Below are 19,702 nucleotides of genomic sequence, written 5' to 3' on the forward strand. Positions count from 1 at the left end.
CCAAGAGACATTCACTCAGGGCTTTTAACTAAAGTTCCCCAATCCAAGTCATAGAGGGTTAAAGGTTAAGTGGGTGATTCCTACAGATAAGAAAAAGCTAAAGGGATTTATTATCAACAAACCAGTACTACAAGAAATGCTAAAGGGTCTGGAAGAAAAAGAAGAAAAAGAAAGAAGAAAAAAGAAAGAAGAAGAAGAAAAAGGAGAAAAAACAGAACCATAGTTAAAAAAATAAAATGGCAATAAATATGTACCTATCAATAATCATTTAAAATGCAAATGGCTTAAATGCTTCAAAAGACATAGGGTAGCTGAATGGATAAGAAAGCAAGACCCATATATATATGTGTGTAGACACATATATATGCTGTCTACAAGAGACTCACCTCAGAACAAAAGATACACACAGACTAAAAGTAAAGAGAACAATCCGACAAGAAGATATAACCCTTGTAAACATTTATGCACCAAACACAGGCACACCTAAATGTGTAAAATAAACCATTATGGATATAAAGGGAGAGATCAACAGCAATACACTCATAGTAGAGGATTTTAACACCCCATTGACATCAAAAGATAGGACTTGAGCCTGACCAGGCGGTGGCACAGTGGATAGAGCGTCGGACTGGGATGCAAAGGACCCAGGTTCGAGACCCCAAGGTCACCAACTTGAGCGTGGGCTCATCTGGCTTGAACAAAAAGCTCACCAGTGTGGACCCAAGGTTACTGGTTCGAGCAAGGGGTTACTCGGTCTGCTGAAGGCTCGCAGTCAAGGCACATAGGAGAAAGCAATCAATGAACAACTAAGGTGTCCCAACGAAAAACTGATGATTGATGCTTCTCATTTCTCTCCGTTCCTGTCTGTCTGTCCCTATCTATCCATCTCTCTGACTCTCTCTCTGTCCTTGTAAATAAAATTAAAAAAAAGATAGGACTTGAAGCCAGAGAATTAACAAGGAAATAGCGGCCTTAAATAACACATTAGGTCAGCTAGATTTAATATCTTCAGAGATTTCATCCCAAAGCAGAGGCATGTACATTCCTTTCAAGTGCACATGAAACATTTTTTTTTTAGGATAGACCACATGTAAGGACACAAAACAAGTCTCAATAAACTTAAGAAGATTGGAATCATATCAAGCATTTTATCTGACTATAATGGTATAAAACTAGAAATCAGTCAGAAGAAAAAAACTGAAAAACACACAAAGATATGAAGGCTAAGTAACATGTTACTAAACAATGAATGAGTTAACAAAAGATCAAAAACAAACCAAAAGATACCTTGAAACAAATGAAAATGAACACACAACAACCCAAAATCTATAGGATACAGTAAAAACAGTACTAAGGTAGAAATTCATAGCTTTACAGGCCTACCTCAAGAAACAAGAAAAATCTCAAATAATCTACCTTTACACCTAACTTGAAAAAGAACAACAAACAAAGACCAAAGTGAGTAGAAGAAAGGAAATAATCAAGATCAGAGCAGAAATTAATAAAACAGACTGTAATAAAAAAATACAAAAGATCAATGAGCCTGACTGGATGGTGGCACAGTGGATAGTGCATTGACCTGGGATGTTGAGGTACCAAGTTCAAAACACTGAGATTGCTGGCATGAACATGGGCTCATCCAGCTTGAGCACAGGCTCACCAGGCATGAGCATGGGTCTCCAGCTTGAGTATGGGGTCACAGGTGTGATCCTATGGTCAGTGGCTTGAAGTCCAAGATCACTGGCTTGATCCCAAGGTTTCTGGCTTGAGGAAGGGGTCACTGGCTTGGTTTGAGCCTCGCTACCCAGTTAAGGCATGTATAAGAAACAATGAATGAACAACTAAAGTGATACACCTATAGTTGATGCTTCTCATCTCTCTCCCTTCCTGTCTGTCTGTCTCTCTCTCTCTCTAACTAAAAAAAAAGAAAAGAAAAAAGGAAAAAAAAGGTCAATGAAACCAAGAGTTGGTTCTTTGAAAAGATAAACAAGATTGACAAGCCTTTAACTAGACTCATAAAGAAAAAATTAGAGAGAACCGAAATAAATAAAATCTGAGATGAAAGAGGAGAAGTAACAACAGGTATCAAAGAAATACAAAGGATTGTAAGAAAATACTACAAACAACTATATGCCAACAAACTGGCCAATGTGGATGAAATAGATCAATTTCTGGACACATATAATCTTCCAAAACTGAATCAGGAAGAATCAGAAAATCTGAATAGAAAGATTACAGCTAGTGAAATTGAAGCAGTATTCAAAAACCTCTCAACAAACAAAAGTCCCAGACCAGATTGTCTCACCAGTGAATTTTACAAAACTTCAGAGAAGAATTAACACCTATCCTTTTCAAACTATTCCAAAAAAATTCAAGAGGAGGGAAGCCTCTCAAGCTAATTTCATGAAGCTAGCATTATCCTAATTCCAAAACCAGATAAAGACACTACAAAGAAAGAAAATTATAGGCCAATATCCCTGATAAACATAGATGTGCTAAAATCCTCAACAAAATATTAGCAAACCGGATCCAGCAATACATTACAAAGCTCATACACCATAATCAGTGGGATTTATTCTGGGGATGCCAGATTGGTACAACATCCACAAATTAATAAACAAAATGAAGGATAAAAAAAAATCACATGATCATGTCAACAAATACAGACAAAGAATTTGATAAAATCCAGCACCCACTTATAATAAAAACTCTCAGCAAAGTAGAAATGGAATATACATCAACATAATAAAGGCCATAATGATAAACCCAAAGCCAACATCATACTCAATGGGCAAAAACTATAAGTGTTTCCCTTAAGATCAGGAATAAGATAAGGATGTCTGCTATCATCATTCTTATTCAATATAGTACTGGAAGTCCTTGCCACAGCAATCAAATAGGAAGAAAAAAATAAAAAGTGCCCAAATTGAAAAGGAAGAAGTAAAACTGTCATTATTTTCAGATGACATGATACTGTATATAGAGAGCCCTTAAGATTCCACCAAAAAACTACTAGAACTGATCACTGAATTCAGTAAAGTAGCAAGATACAAAATAAATATCCAGAAATCAGTTGCATTTATATACCCTAACAGGGAACTATCAGAAAGGGAAACTAAGAAAACAACCCCAATCACAATTGCTTCAAAAAAAAATACCTAAGAATAAATTTAAGCAACAGTGTAAAAGACCTGTACTTGGAAAAGTATAAGACACTGAAGAAAGAAATTCAAGAAGATACAAGTAATTGGAAGTATATACCATGTTCATGAATAGGAAGAATTAACATCAGTAAAATCTCCATACGACCCAATGTAATCTATAGATACAATGTAATTCCTATCAAGATACCAATGGTGTATTTCACAGAACTAGGAAAATATTCCAAAAAATTATATGGAACCACAAAAGACAATAAACAGCCTTAGCAATCTTGAGAAAGAACAAAGTTGGAGGAATCATGCTACATGACATTAAACTATACTACAAAGACTAGTAATCAAAAGAGCATGGTATTGTCATAAAAACACATATAAATCAATGAAACAGAATAGAGAACCCAGAAATCAACCCATGCCCCATTGGCCAATTAATTTTTGACAAAGGAGGCAAGAACATTCAATGGGGTAAAATGTATTCAATAAATGCTATTGGGAAAATGAACAGATAAGTGCAAAAAAATAATACTAGACCACCTTCTCACACTGTACACAAGAATATACTCAAAATAAATTAAAGACTTAAATTTTAGACTTGAAACCATAAAAATCTTAGAAGAAAACCTAAGCAGTAAAATTTTAGACGTTTCTTGTAGCATTATTTTTCTTATAAATCTCCTCAGGAAGAGGAAACAAAAGAAAAATAAACATATGGGAACACATCAAACTAAAAAGATTTTGCACAGCAAAGAAAACCATCAACAAAATGAAAGGACAACTCACTGAACTGGAGAACATATTTGCCAATACATTTGATATGGGATTAATATTCAAAATGTACAAAGAACTTATAAAACAATACCAAAAAAGCAAACAATCTAATTAAAATATGGGAAAAGGACCTGAATAGACATTTTCTAAAGAGTACATACAGATGACCAATAGACATATATATGAAAAGATACTCAGTGAAATGCAAATCATCAAAGAAATGCAAATTAAGACTACAGTGAGCCTGACCAGTGGTGGCACAGTGGATAAAGTGTTGACCTGAAACACTGAGGTTGCTGGTTCGGAAAACAAAGGTCACTGGCTCTGAGTATGGGCTCGTCAGCGCAGAATCACTGGCTTTTTAGCAGGGAATTATCCACACAATCCCAAAGCTCACCAGCTTGAACCCAAAGGTGGCTGGCATAAAAAAGCCCAAGGTTAATGGTTTGAGCTAGGGGACACTGGCTCAGCCACAGTCAAGGTCGTACAAAAAGCAATCAATGTACAACTAAACTGAAAGCAACTATGAATTGATGCTTCTCACTCTCTCTCTCTCCCTTCCTGTCTCTCATTCTCTCTCTCTGAAATATAAAATAAAATAATTTCTTTAAAAAAAAAAAAAACAATGATATATCAACTTACACCTGTCAAAATGGCTATCATCAATAAATCAACAAACAACAAGTATTGGCAAGAGTGTGGAGAAAAGGGAACCTTTGTACACTGTTGGTGGGAATGCAGACTGGTGCAGCCACTGTGGAAAGCAGTATGTAGTTACCTGAAAAAATTAAAAATAAAACTGCCTAGGACCCAGCAATCCCACTTCTGGAAATATATCCTAAGAATCCCAAAACACTAATTTGAAAGAATATATGCACCTCTATGTTCACTGCAGGGTTATTTATAATAGCCAAGATCTGGAAACAGCCCAAGTGCCCATTAGCAAACGAATGGATAAAAAAGTCGTGGTACATTTACACAATTAATACAAAAGAAAGAAATCTTACTTTTTGCAACAGCATGAATGGACTTGGAGAGCATTATGCAAGTGAAATAATACCTCTCAGTCAAAGACAAGTACCATAAAATTTCACTCATACATGGAATCTAATGAACAAAATGAACTAAGAAGCAAAACAGAGACAGACTCATAGAAAGAAGGCTGACAGCTGTAGGGGTGGAGGGCTGAGTGAAAGGGGTGGAGGCATTGAATAAAAGACTAAGAAAATCTCATAGCATGGACAACAGTGAGGTGTTTTCAGGGGGTGGTGGTGAAGGAGGGCATGGGAAGAGAAATGCTGGTGGATGAAGATTTGAATAGAGGGTGAACACACAATACAGTATACAGAGATGTGATCTACAATTGGGCACCTGAAACCTAGATAATTGTTATCTAGTGTCACCCCAATAAATTCAATTAAAATAATAAAGGTGTTACTTCATTCCTGTAAAAAAAAAAACCACTAATAAAAATAGAAAAATAAATATAAGAAGCCAGTCATGAAAGGTCACATATTGTGCAATTCCGTATGTATGAAATGTCTCGAATAGATAAATCCATAGGGACAGTCTAGGGCTGGGAAAGTCGAGGAGAAATGGAGAGACGGCTCATAAGTACAGGATTTCTTTCTGGGGCGATGAAAATGATCTAAAATTGACTGTGGGATGGTTGCACAGCTCTGAATACACTAAAATTACTGAACTGTACACTTTAAATGGGTGACTAGCGTAGTATACCTCAATGAAGCTATTATTTATGATAAAAAAAGCTTGTAAGAGAGATGGACTTGTAAGAAAAGGTCTGGAGGCAGAGGAGACTTACATTGCCCCTAATTTGTTTATAGTCAATATAGCCAAGTTGGAAATACAAGGAGAGAAGACTAGATTTCCCTGATCACACTCTGGGTTTTTAAAACATATAGGCTAGGCTCCTTTTAATTCATTAAACCTGCTAACTTCCATTTTAAAATTTACTTTGATTTTTCAAAGAAAAAATAATAGTATGGCTGGTTCTGAGTATAACTCTGTATGTGTGTGCGTGTGTGTGTGAGTGTGTGTGTGTGTGTGTGTGTGTGTGTGTGTGTGTCCGTCCCTTGGGAACCCCTGCCAAATTTATCACGTTCACTCATTTCTGCCCCTTTCCAAGGTCCCTCCCGATTACTGGAGGAATTAAGGATACTGAATTTCAATTCGTGTGGCAACCATTTATTGAGCGCCTGTCTCAGGCAGGTACAGAGGTAAGCAAGGTTCTGCAAGCAAAGGGGAATGGATAAGAAAGACCTTCCTGTGCAAAGTGCTCACCCTGCCCGGACAACCAGACGGGAATGTAAGAGGAAAGGGAAGCTGTCGGTGCTGTGCGTTGTCACAAACTCGGGCTGATGAGAACAATAATTTGACCCAGTACTTCTCAAAGTATCTACTTGAAAATCACCTTGCGAGTGTTTAGCAAAAGGTAAAAAATCCTAAACCCACCCCAAACTAACTGAATCAAAGTCTCTGAGGAAGGCCCAGGAAACATGCATCTATTTAATGTTAATAACTCCATTCTATCCCACAAAATCCGGCCAGTTTAAGATAAGGAGATCGTCTGCAGTACATGAAGCTGTGTAAATAAGTAAGCCGGCATTTCCCCGAACACATTCAGCAAAACACTAGTTCTCCAACTAGTTAATAGATATTCTTTTGGGGGGAGGAGGTAAACGGTTCTGAGGTCAAATAAGTTTGGGATATCTTTGGGTTAAAGAAAATTTACTTGCTTTATTTATTACAGAACATTAAGGGAATTTTAGTGGCCTACTGCATGCTCTGAATCTTTGAGTGGGGGCACTATCAAACTTATTATATTTGACTAGGGAATTTGACTAGGATATTTTTTTTACATATATCCATGGCTATACTAAACTAAAGAATAAAATTCATCCACCAAAATTAAGAGATAAGATATACTCTAGAAAAATATTGCAATCTTTTTCTTCTTATAAGAAAAAGAAACATATATAAGGGAATAAAAACTTTAAAAATAGTTTTCCTCCTGGTTGCTATCTGAGCAATATCCCAAATATCCTTTTTTTTTTTTTTTTGTAGTTTAGCTGTCACCACTTGGAGTAATACTCAATTTACTGAGGAAGAGGATGTTTGAAATTCACGTGCAGATTTCTTTACCAAAAAGTTCCCCTAGTCCATGGCTAGGGGGCACAGCACCTTTCCTCCAGGGTCTCCCGATCTGGCATAACGGGGTACAGAAAGATGAGCACAGCACCAGAAGGGAGAGAGCTAGCACACAGTTATTCTGTAGCTAGTTCCTGATCAACGAGGGTCCCCGCTCTCCAAAACAAGACTATTTCATAACCTTGGGATGAAGTCAGTAATTTGCTTAGCTGGAATCAAGATCAAGAGCCAGAGAATTGAGGACTTTGAAACCTGGACCTGCTTCTAACCTGTGCTCCCCTGATGTTCAAAAGCCACCGGAAGAAATGGCCTAGCTTTTCCGTCTCAGCAGCGGCATCCTCAAACCCAGTGTGTTTGGCCCAGCCTCTCCTCTACTCCTAAGCTCATTAGTTATAAAGCCTGCTGCATTTATGGCTTCAATATTTTTCGCTTTACTTCCTCTCTATTCTGACTGCTACTGCCCTAGTTGAAGTCTCCATCATCTAACACCAGTATGACTGATTGTAACAGCTTTTTTTTTTTTTTTTTTTTTTTAGAGAGAGAAAAAGGCAGGGTGAGAGAGAGACAGGAATATCGAGCTGCTCCTGTATGTGTCCTGACCGGGGAATTGAACCAGCAATCTCCGCACTCTAGAATGATGATGCTCCAACTCACCAAGCTATCCAGCCAGAGCTTAATTTTTATTGATTTTTAGAAAGACAGAGAGAAAGGAAAGGAGAGCATTTGTTGTTCCCTTCAGTCATGCATTTTTTGGTTGCTTTCTGTGTGTGCCCTGCCAAGGGATCGAACTCACAACCTTGTTTTTTCAGGACAATGCTCTCAACCGACTGAGCTAACTGGCCAGGGCTCAAGAGCTTTCTAATTAGACTCCCTGCCTGAATTCTCCCTCTCCTCAAATCTGTATTCCATTCTGACCACTGTGTATTTGATCATACCACTTTCCACTTGTAAAATTCTTCAATAGCTCTCAATTACCTATGGCAAATAATTTCTCCCAAAGTACATTCTGAACAACACTAACATGATGCGTGGTCTAAAAATAGGGGAGGGGCTCCTTTGAAATTGGGGGGCAGGGTGTTTTGAAATGCAGACACAATGAAGAGGACCACCTATCGGTGTCTTATCTGCCCCCCAATATAGCAGAAAGGTCCAATAATTCCTTGGGGACTGCAACCAGAGGAAGGCCCAATCAGAAAAGCTGGGAAATGCTTTCCGTCTCTATCAATGTCCTTGGCTAAGGGACCTTGAGAGTCATTTAAAACACACATGTTTATGGGGTAACGGGTGCTTTTTGTAAGAGATGGTCTAGTTTACAGCCAGAGTCTGCTAAGTGCCTTCAACTTTCCAATCGAAAGACAATCTGGAACTTGAAACTCTCCATCTTCCAGTAAGTACATGGAGGGGAGGCTTTATGTCCGTAACATCTTTCAAGTCCTAAATTAAGAACTGAAAATTCAAATAACTTAAGAATCAGGTAGATCACAACTGACAGAATGCTGGCTGCGTTTCCAGTACAAGGCATCTGATGTGTGCCCTCCTCACAACATCCTTAAGATAGCGTCTCACTAAACTAGTCACTAAGTCAGACAAATCAGTATTCGAATTGGCTGCCGGCTGGCATTTTGAAAGCCAACTTCTCTGTGTAAATGCAACACTGAAATGAAAAATCTAACAACTAGTTGCACATCTTACAGCCAGAATATGTTTTAGTTAAAAGGGATATGAATCAAACATTCAGAGAAGCTAAGTTATGCATTTCCTTGTCCTTGTTCAACCTTATTTGTATTCTTCTCTCTTTTTCTTCTCCATAAAATTTTTTGGGTAATTTACCCACACTAAGTCTGGGATGTGACACAAACAACTTTTTTCAGCTCACTTTATACCAGCATATATTTCAAAACCAAAACAAAACAATATATTTATCAACATACTATAGAACCCTAATAAAATCCTGATAGTTACAATATCTTGCATAGTTTGCATAGTTCTTTATATTATAGCTTTTATCCAAGGGGTTTCTCTCTCTCTCTCTCTCTCTCTCTCTCTCTCTCTCACACACACACACACACACACACACACACCCCCCATTGAAAATGCCACAGCTGAAAAAAGCATGTATAATAACAAATGGTAATTGGGCACTTCAATTATAAGACTACCATGGCCTTCTTATAGCACTGCACTCTGCACTAGTAATAATTTAAGAATTAGAGCTATGAAAATAATATAAAAAATCTCTGAAAATAACATATTATTTTATAAGTATGCACATTTTGAAAATGAAAACATTCAAGCAGTGTTCATATAATACGTATGCTAGCTTAGCTTTCACATAGCTCCTTACACATAAAGACTTAGGCAGGACCTCTCTATTGAATGTTTGTGTATACCTATGTATCAAGCACACACCCCCTTTCAGAAATAAACATCTGAACCTTAGAGCTTTATGAAAATAAGCCTCAGTTGAGACCCATGGCAATCATCATTGTATTCCTTATCAGCAGAACTGGCTCTCTGCTCAGGCACTGGTACAGCTCTGTAAGCAGAACGACCACTCTTACCCCTGAAAACAGCCTGGCTCTGACCCTGCAGACAATGTGGAGGCAGGGAGAACATCTACTCCCCAGAGTCCTCCAAACCACGGTTTTCAGACCCTAGCCAGTTGGCTCAGTGGTAGAACATTGGCCCAGTGTGTGGATGTGCCAAGTTTGATTCCCAGTCAGGGCACATAGGAGAAGCAACCATCTGCTTCTGTACCCCTCCCTCCCTTCTGTCTCTCTTTATCTTCCCCTTCTGCAGTCGTGGCTTGATTGGTTCGAGTGAGGTAGGCCTGGGCTCTGAGGATGGCTCTCATGGAGCCTCCACTTCAGGTGCTAAAAATAGCTCGGTTGAGAGCATGGCCCTAAATGGGCAGAACATTGGCCCCAGAAGGAAGCTGCTAGGTGGATCCTGGTGGGGACACATGCAGGAGTCTGTCTCTGTCTCCCTTCATCTCACTAAAAAAAACAAAAAATGAATTGCAGTTTTCAGAGAGGTGAAGCATCTGCCATAAATGACATGTTGAACACCACTGTAGAGATCTGTCCCAGGGAAGCAAACTAAAGGCCAAGATGAGCATCAACCAATGAGAGAGTCTTCTGCTCCACATACCACAAAGGTATGATCTTCCCATCTCCCAGTCATGAACCATGAATCATGTGCCCCATCCTTGGCCAACTGGTCCACCAGTCAAAGATTAGTGTTCTTTCTGAGCTCAGGACTCTGGCATCTAGTCAGTGTATAAAGCTACTCCCTTCTAACATTTCACAAGCCCTAAAAATGGGATGTAAGGGCCTTTATTACTTTATTAGATCATTCCTAATCTTAATCGCAATTTCCAGAATCCATGTGTTACACTTGTTTTCCCAGAAGAGACTTCCAAAAATTTTAACTGAAGTATAATGTACAAACAGAAACTTGCACACATATCTGTACAGTTCAATGGATTTTCACAAATTTTACACATTGTGTAACCAGCAACAAGTCAAAACTGACTTTTTAATAGAGATACACAAGGTCTGTTTAGCTTTACTAAAAATGGCAAAGCCTGGACTTCAAACTACTACTTTCCATGGGTTTCCAATACCTTCCCAAACAATTCTGCTTTTAACACTCTACAGAGACACTCTCTTAACATTCCTGCCTGCACTCAGTCAATACGTGTTTTTAATACGGATGCCGTCATCAGAACTGTAAAATCTCATGATGTTAATCCTTACTCTCAGCAATCCTCTCACTGGTTTACGTGGTGGGAATCATGACAGGAGGGCATTTGGAGGAGAAGTCTCCGCTCTGGTCATGACAGTGAAGTAAGCTGAGCCAGGAGTTGGTCTGGTGTGTGCTTTTCTCTACCCGCTAGTTATCTGTAGAGACCTTTGTGTATTTTTAGGCAATCATGGAGGCCCACCTAGCTTAGTTTCTCAAGTTTTCTCCATAAACCAACATTTAAGTATTTTATTCTCTCCCATTTCAAGAACACTTTTAATCACTCCAAATCTTATTAAAAAGAACATAACAGGAATTAAAACCCAAGTTGCCATTTGCAGTGGAACTATTTTCACATATAAAAAGCCACCACACACCCCCAGCGTAAACGGACCAACAGCAACTCCTTCAGAGCTTCACCAGCACCTCAGAGGTGTTCTAGGAATGTCTTCAAGTTGCATGGTTTCTTTTCTTTTCTTTATTTTTTAGTTTATTGAGGCAACATTGGTTAATAAAATTATATGGGTGTCAGGTGCATAACTCTACAGTACAGCACCTGTATACTGCACTGTGTTCACCACTCCAAGTCAGGGCTCCCTCCATCACCATCTACCCCCGACCCTCTTCTACCTCCCCCCACCCTCTTTCCCTCCTGCAATCCCCACACTGTTGCCTGTGTCTATAAGTTTTTTTTTTCTTTGCTTAACCCTTTCACCTTTTCACCCAGTCCCCCAACAAATTGCATGGTTTCATCTACTGACACCAACACACTCAAATAGGACCCATCAACAATGTGGATGAAGCCAGCATCCACTTGCCTCTCCAGACCACGCTCCATCCTTCCCCACTCTCTTCTTGTATTGTGTGATTGACCAATAAGCTCTGTTCTTTGTCATCTGGAAGGCTTTGGCCAATGGGGGCCCTGGAAGAGATCAGTCTGAGGGAGAGGAGTGAGATTGAGGTATTTATTCCTCGGCTTCTTCCCTTTGGGAGAAAGGCTGTATCCTTCCACACGAAAGGAGGCATCCTTCTTGAGATAGCCTTCCTGACAAGACTCAGTCCTCCCACGTTCCTGTAATTATGCCCTTTCCTGGTTCCACTGGGCTGAGAGGTGGGAGCAGCTCTGCAGTCACCAGTACTGTCTTATCCCTTATGGTTTCCTTATGCTCTACCAACACCTTTTCAATTTATTAAACCTTCTCAAACTATCCTAGTTTAGGATTTTATCTTTTTTTTTTTGTAGGGATTATAATTGCTACAATAACCCTCCACTCAGAACTTATGGTTCCTTTTACTTTAAACAAATATTGTTGTTCTTTATACTTTTAAAAAATATCATTACTGGCCCTGGCCGGTTGGCTCAGTGGTAGAGCGTCGGCCTGGCGTGCAGAAGTCCCGGGTTCGATTCCCGGCCAGGGCACACAGGAGAAGCGCCCATCTGCTTCTCTACCCCTCCCCATCTCCTTCCTCTCTGTCTCTCTCTTCCCCTCCTGCAGCCAAGGCTCCACTGGAGCAAAGATGGCCCGGGGCACTGGGGATGGCTCCTTGGCCTCTGCCTCAGGCGCTAGAGTGGCTCTGGTCGCAACAGAGCGACACCCCAGAGGGGCAGAGCATCGCCCCCTGGTGGGCAGAGCATCGCCCCCTGGTGGGCGTGCCGGGTGGATCCCGGTCGGGCGCATGCGGGAGTCTGTCTGACTGTCTCTCCCCGTTTCTAGCTTCAGAAAAAAAAAAAATATATATATATCATTACTGAATCGCACAAATGTTTTCCTGAATTGGAAGCTCATGGAGATGAATTAAAAATGAGGAAGAGCGAATAAAATGGAACTTTGGTACTCTTGGCTAAGGCCAAACGTAGCATCAAAGTGCAACTACCACCAAGGTCTGCATACAAATAAAGAGACCGTTTCCCTAAAGCACAAAATCCCTTTCTGACATTCCCTAGCATTTACGTTCATTTTAGCCCTGTGATGTATTATCGTTTTAATTCATCAATGACTTGGAGCTTCAAACCACATCAGATAGCAATATCAAACAAGAAAGCCTGAAAGGAATTGGACTCTAATCTGGATTCCGAGCAGATAAAGGTCTGGTCGTTTGGGTCAGAGAGCAATCTGTTCTCTGTTTTGGAGATCCTCCCAACTCCCAACTGCTTTGTAAGCTGTCAAGCAAGCACCACGCAAATAAATATTATGCCGCCCTTCAGTGGTTTATTCTAGTTTTTAATATTATTAACCTTTGGTTTTGCCATTGTAAAAAGAACAGTGCTCTAGAAAGAGATCAGAGGAGGGTTCTAGGCGTAGTCCCACCACAAATTATTTGAGTCATTCTACACTAGTTGTTTAACCATTTTGGACCTTGGTTTATTTTATTTATGAAATGAAAGAGGATGGATGCAACTTTATTTTTAACCAAATTATTACAAGAGGCAATAAATAAATTCTTTTAGAACCTGGAGGCAAAGGCCTCCAACTGTTTCCCACAATCAAAAGCTTCTTTGTAGTCTTACAAATCTGATTAAAATATTGAATCAATTTAATTTGTTCTCAATGGAAAAAAACCATTTATTTTAATATAAAAATATTTTATTTCATTTATTTTAATATAAAATGTTTAATATGTTTATTTCAATATAAAATTATTTTATATTTTAATATAAAAATATTTAACAATACTCACCAATGTGTATAAATTTCAAAAATGAGCTAACCCTTTAATCCAGTGATTCTAGGAAGCTATTTTGGACAAGTGCTCAATGTGTACAGAAAGATTCACATATAGGAATGTTAATTGAAGCATTTATCTACAGGATTGGGAAATGGGAAATATTTGAAATCTATCAGCATGTTAAATTCACTATGGTAATGCACATTGTAAGATCATTCTGTTCTTCTGTTTATTATAAGAGTAAGTTGAGCCCGACCAGGCAGTGGCACAGTGGATAGAGTGTCAGACTGGGATGCAGAGGACCCAGGTTCGAGACTCCGAGATCGCCAGCTTGAGCACGGGCTCATCTAGTTTGAGCAAAGCTCACCAGCTTGGACCCAAGGTCGCTGGCTTGAGCAAGGGGTTAGTTAGTCTGCTGAAGGTCCACCGTCAAGACACATATGAGAAGGCAATCAATGAACAACTAAGGTGTCAGAACGAAAAGCTGATGATTGATGCTTCTCATCTCTCTCCATTCCTGTCTGTCTGTCCCTATCTATTCCTCTCTCTGACTCTCTCTGTCTCCAAAAAAAAAAAAAAAGAGTAACTTGATATGGAAAAAATACCATTCTATATTTTTAGGTGAAGAAAGCAACACACAGAATAATACTTATTACTCTCATATTTATATTTTTAAAAACTACAAATAAGATATGTGTATTTTAAGTATATTTTCTAAATATTCATGCATGTCTGTCAACGTCGAGAAGAAAGGTTTGAATGGAATCCATTGCATTGTTAAGAGCAGCTACCTGTGGGGCAGTGAGTAAGGTGGGAGGTTGTAAAGGAAACCCACCTTCTCACACTATCGAGTTTTATATAGTGTTCAGATATTTTCCCCAAATATCTTATTTCACTAAATTTAAGATAGCAATTATTTTAAGACTCAACCTTAGATTATGTACCACTAAGGGAAGAAAACTGTCAATAAAACTATGAGACACCATTAGTTTTTAAGACATAGCTATATTAAAATGGTGTTGGTTGGCCGTATGCTTTAGGATCAATAAATTACAGTAGATGACTTCACAAATTGTTATAATATAGAAAAAACCAACACAGATATTGTAGAAAGATGCATCATGTTTTCTGTAGCAAATTTGTGGATTTCACTTAATAATTAAAGGTGACCGAGCCTTTTTTAATCTGTGTGGTTTTATTGTTCACTCTACTCTGCAGTATCTTAGCACTTCACAGAGGGCGCTGCATACTGTGAAAGCTAAGAAATGTTCTACGCATTCCTCATCACATTAACCTTCATTCTACTCCATATTCCAAGCATTAACAACATGATCAAAATGAGAAGGAACTTGAAAATCTGATAAGTAAGTTCTTAATTCCATCTTTTGGATCAATAGAGCTAGTGAATCAAATAAGCCTCAAGACATTAATTTGTAGATATCATTTGAAATGAAACAATATTAAGATTTTAATAACGACTCTGGAAATAAACTGGGAAATGAATTTGTTTACCCACAAATTATTTCAAACATAATATTCACATTTTTTCTAAGTTGATGATAAATGTTTACGTCCAACTCCTACTACATTCAAATATTTAAGGGGATACTTGAGAGTTTGGGCTAAAGTAAAGATTGCTTCTTTCATCTTTGTGGCCTTTCATTCTTTCATAGAGGAAAATTAAACAGATCAGGCGTAGTTAGTCAATGGCTTTTAAAAAAATAATGAATGTCTTTTAGAATTTATTATATTCTTAGGTTTTCCAATTAATTGATTATTGTTTTTAGTATACCCCAAAAGAAAATAATGATGAACTGAAGAAAAATTATAAAGAAAAAAACCACACAAAACAATAAACATCAATGATTAAGCATCACAACAATTGTAAAACAATTACTTAAAACATTTTTTGGTTAACACTTTCCTAGTGTACAGCTAAGACATCTTCTTGTGCCTTAGCCAAGAAAAAAGGATAGAGATTATTTAAAGCAGACATACCTCTCCTTGATCATCAACAAGAGTTGTTAGAAGCTTACTTTTCAGTAAGCTTTTGCCTTTGATTTTTTTTTTCCTAGAGATGAGACACAAGTGTTTCCAGCTCAAATCGCTGTGGGCTAGAAGTATGTCATGGCTATTGGCAAGCAAATGAGCAATAGACAAAGCATCCTTTTTGGCTTCTAGAGTTAAAACTCTTAAAGTATCTCCCTTTTCAAACATCTATTCCTCTCAAAACCGTGCACCACGCATACCTTCCTCCGTCAAAGAGCCTGAAAAGTCCAAACATCAAGATTCAAGGTCCAAACACTAGCATATTACTTAGCATGCACAAGACATCATGGGAATTGATCATTTCAAGAAGCAAATGGCACATGGTGGCGTTTGCATCCCAACTGAAAAAAATAGCTTAGAACAAAATTTTGGCTATAAAATAACTTTAGAAATTATCTAAATCAAACCTTTTCATTTTATATGAGGTTTAAAAATGAAGGATGAGAGCCATTAAATGACTTCTCCGAGATTACTGCTAATAAGTGGCAAAGAACCAGACTGCCAATTCCTAGTGTTCTTTAAATTGTACTCTACTGCTTCATTTTAGAACCCAAATTCAACAAACTATTCGCAAGGCCTTAAGTGATTAGTGTGTTCTTTTACTTGTCAACATCTAAAACAGTTTTGGAAATCACTGTCAAAAACTATGCAAGTGCTCCAAAAATAAACCAAAGAATTTGGTGGGAACATCAAAACCTGCGGAAGAAGGGGCATGTTTAGTCCCAAAAGTATAAGTATATTCATTATATGTACAATAATAAGAGCAGAAATACTTATATGTTTCAAGGGCTTGACAAATGCTAACTAATTTAATCTTCCAAACCACCCAAGATATAGGCTCCATTATTACTGACACTTCAGGGATGTGGAAACCAAGGTTCAGAAAACTTCAAAAATGTACTCAGGGCTACAAGCTAGAAAGAAGGGAGCCAGAACTTAGTACTTAGCTATCTTGCACTGAGTATCTGCTGTTAATTGCAACATGGTTATACCACATTACTGTTTCAGAATACAAAGTATAAAAAAAGTAAACGACCTTTTCCTGGTCTACTGAGGCATGCTCAGTAGAAGATAAAAGTTTTATGGAGGTATAAAAAGATTGAGAAACACCTTATAATTCAATGAACTTTTCAACAAATCTTCTAATAGAGTAATAATATTGAAGGTCAGGATCTTTTTCTTATATGATGTTCAAGCTAAAGAGAAAAGAGAAATTAAGAAACAATAGGATAGCCTGACCAGGCGATGGTGCGGTGGATAGAGCGTCAGACTGGGATGCAGCGGACCCAGGTTTGAAACCTCAAGGTCGCCAGCTTGAGCGTGGGCTCATCTGGTTTGAGCAAGGCTCACCAGCTTGAGCCCAAGGTCACTGACTTGAGCAAGTGGTCACTCGATCTTCTGTAGCCCCCCAGTCAAGGCACATATGAGAAAGCAATCAATGAACAACTAAGGTACCACATCGAAGAATTGATGCTTTTCATCTCTTTCCCTTCCTCTCTGTCTGTCCCTATCTGTCCTTCTCTCTGTCTATCTCTGTCACAAATACACAAAAAAAGAAGCAATAGAATAAAAAACAAGTCAAAATAAAGAACTAAATTATTCACAAACTATACAACCAAGCTCCTAAGTAATTGACAGTTGCCAATATTCATGTTAGGATGTATCCCTTAGATTATGTCATCTGAACAAAAAGGCTGAAAGCAAATTCAGAACATCCTGTTTTAAATTTAAGACTTTTCAATATCTCTGAGAAAAGATATAAAGAAAAAAAAACAGGATATAGGAAGTACTGATATTGTGGGACAATGCAAGATGAGAGAAGAATATTATTAAAACTACACAATTATGTTTTAAAAGAATACATACCATAAATGTAGAGCAAGAACAAGAATTGTTTTTTTTTAGGTCTCAAAAATGATCATGTGAGGTATCTGGTCCATCTTCCTTTTGTCACAGCCATTAGTATTGTAAAAATAGCCACACAGTTTTATCTTAGACTCATTTTCTTCGAAGTCTTAATAAGTTCAAGGTCCATGGCAGAAAAGTCTACAACTCCCAATCTGCTCGCCCTTAAAATAAAATAAAATATATGAACTGTGAACTCCCGGGACTTCACACATGAAGCAGTAGCTGACCAGGGCCCTGTCCTCAATGAGGGAGGTGGCACACATCGACACAACATACCTTTGCCAGTGTGGCAGTTTAGAGTTGCTGCTGTTTTTAAAGTCCACATGGCCTGATGCAAACACAGCACAGGCATCAAACTCAACCTGATTTGGATCAGAATACAGAGTCTATATTTACACAGCTTTCTTGGTATAGTTTTTAATGTAGCTTCATAAATATCTGAGCTCGTGACTTGATAATTCTTGTAGAGGATTAGTGGGAGAGGGAAGAGAGAGAACAACAAATGATAACCAGTGCTGTTATGTCCCCCTGTCATCCTCAGGTGGCTTAGTTTACCTAAGTTAGGGGTATTCCATTACAGGGAGATGGTGAACAAAATAATGAGAACCAGCACATGTAAGATTCAAGCTGAGGCCTGACCTGTGGTGGCGCAGTGGATAAAACGTCGACCTGGAAATGCTGAGGTCGCCGGTTCGAAACCCTGGGCTTGCCTGGTCAAGGCACATATGGGAGTTGATGCTTCCAGCTCCTCCCCCCCTTCTCTCTCTCTCTGTCTCTCTCTCTCCCTCTCTCTGTCCTCTCTAAAAATGAATAAATAAATTTAAAAAAAAATTTTTTTTAAATATAAAAAAAAAAAAAGATTCAAGCTGAACTCTGATTGCAAAGGAAGGGCCAAGGCAAGGAGGTATCTCCCCACCTTCATTCCCCCTTAAGAGAATTTCCCCCATAGTTACTGATGACCTTTTTACAGAACATCTTGCACTACAGAATAAGGTAATGCTCACTGAGTCACGGGTCCTGACATTTGCAGTCACGGGACCATATTCTAAAATCCCAAATGATACCGTAATCTCATAGGAAAAACACACCAGTGGGAAAGGAGATGTGGAGGCCCCTGCGGAAGGCAGGGGATGAGCCTGATACTTCCCTCTGTCACTTGAAAATGTAAATTACCAAGGAAGTGGCAAGACTGATGACCTCGGAGAGGCAAATTCATGGTCTCTGATCGGATTTAAGGAAATTCTCTCTTTAGCTCTATGACAATTATGTCTAGAAATCATTTCAACATATATATTTTAGAAAACCATCATTGCTAAGAACTGACTGATCAAAGGGAAGTTTCTGTTTGTCATTTACTTAGATTCTGAACAGACACCAAAATCACTCAGCTGAGCAAAATCAGTTAATTTTCTGTCAAATCTCTGACACAAACCACGAACAGCACCTGCTTTTCTTCTCTGGTCGGTGATGCCAACATCTGACCTTGGATTCTTTTACAGAACAGGCTTCGTTCTCTAAAAATAGGCCAAAAAGACTCTCTGACCCCAAAAAAGGATCCCCTGATCTGCCATAAAAACTTCTCATTTCCAAAGAAATCTAATCCTTACTGTCCCTGGAGTGTTTTTCGGAAGGTCCCTAAACATACCAGGCCTCTGTTTGTAGTCTGCCCTCCTCCCCAGCAAGCACAGAACACATCTCCATATTTAAAATAACCTTATCACACCTGTAAAAGTAGCAATCCTTTATTCTCTTGTGGATGTGCCGCCTTTCAACCCTCTTGGGTATTTTTCTTGTGTCAAAAGCAGTTAATTTTCCTTCTCCAAAAACTCTATGGCTGAAATCTCCCAGTTAGCATTAACTATCAATTAGCAAAGCATGGAGCATGTCTATATGAATGTGTGTGAATGAACAAGAGTGTATAGTGTGTATATGCCTATGGGTGTACAGACATCTAGGCAAACATACATAGTTACACAGCTTATAGAAAATGACTAGTTTAAATAACTAACATATATTTATCCTTTAAATAATGTATAGTTACATACAAATTTAAATATGTGCTCTTATATATACACACTATAGTTTGTAAAATTTACCTCTGCTTTGACTTTTACATCTATAAGGTTTCTAACAGTTTAATATATTCGGGGTTCTTTTCTAGAATTGAAAATACTTAAAATGTATTTTCCTTTCTGGTAAGAATTATGAACTGTTCATCTTTTTCATTGAAATAGATC

General features: G+C 38.4%; 1 protein-coding gene across 4 annotated transcripts in view; it reads right to left on the bottom strand.

Moving 5' to 3' along the window:
- Positions 1-19,702, bottom strand: part of CACNB4 (calcium voltage-gated channel auxiliary subunit beta 4) — a 280,735-nt gene that overhangs the window by 130,113 nt on the left and 130,920 nt on the right. The gene's annotated exons all lie outside the window — the stretch shown is intronic.

This window comes from Saccopteryx leptura, chromosome 7 (assembly GCF_036850995.1).
Source record: "Saccopteryx leptura isolate mSacLep1 chromosome 7, mSacLep1_pri_phased_curated, whole genome shotgun sequence".
Lineage (NCBI taxonomy): Eukaryota > Metazoa > Chordata > Mammalia > Chiroptera > Emballonuridae > Saccopteryx > Saccopteryx leptura.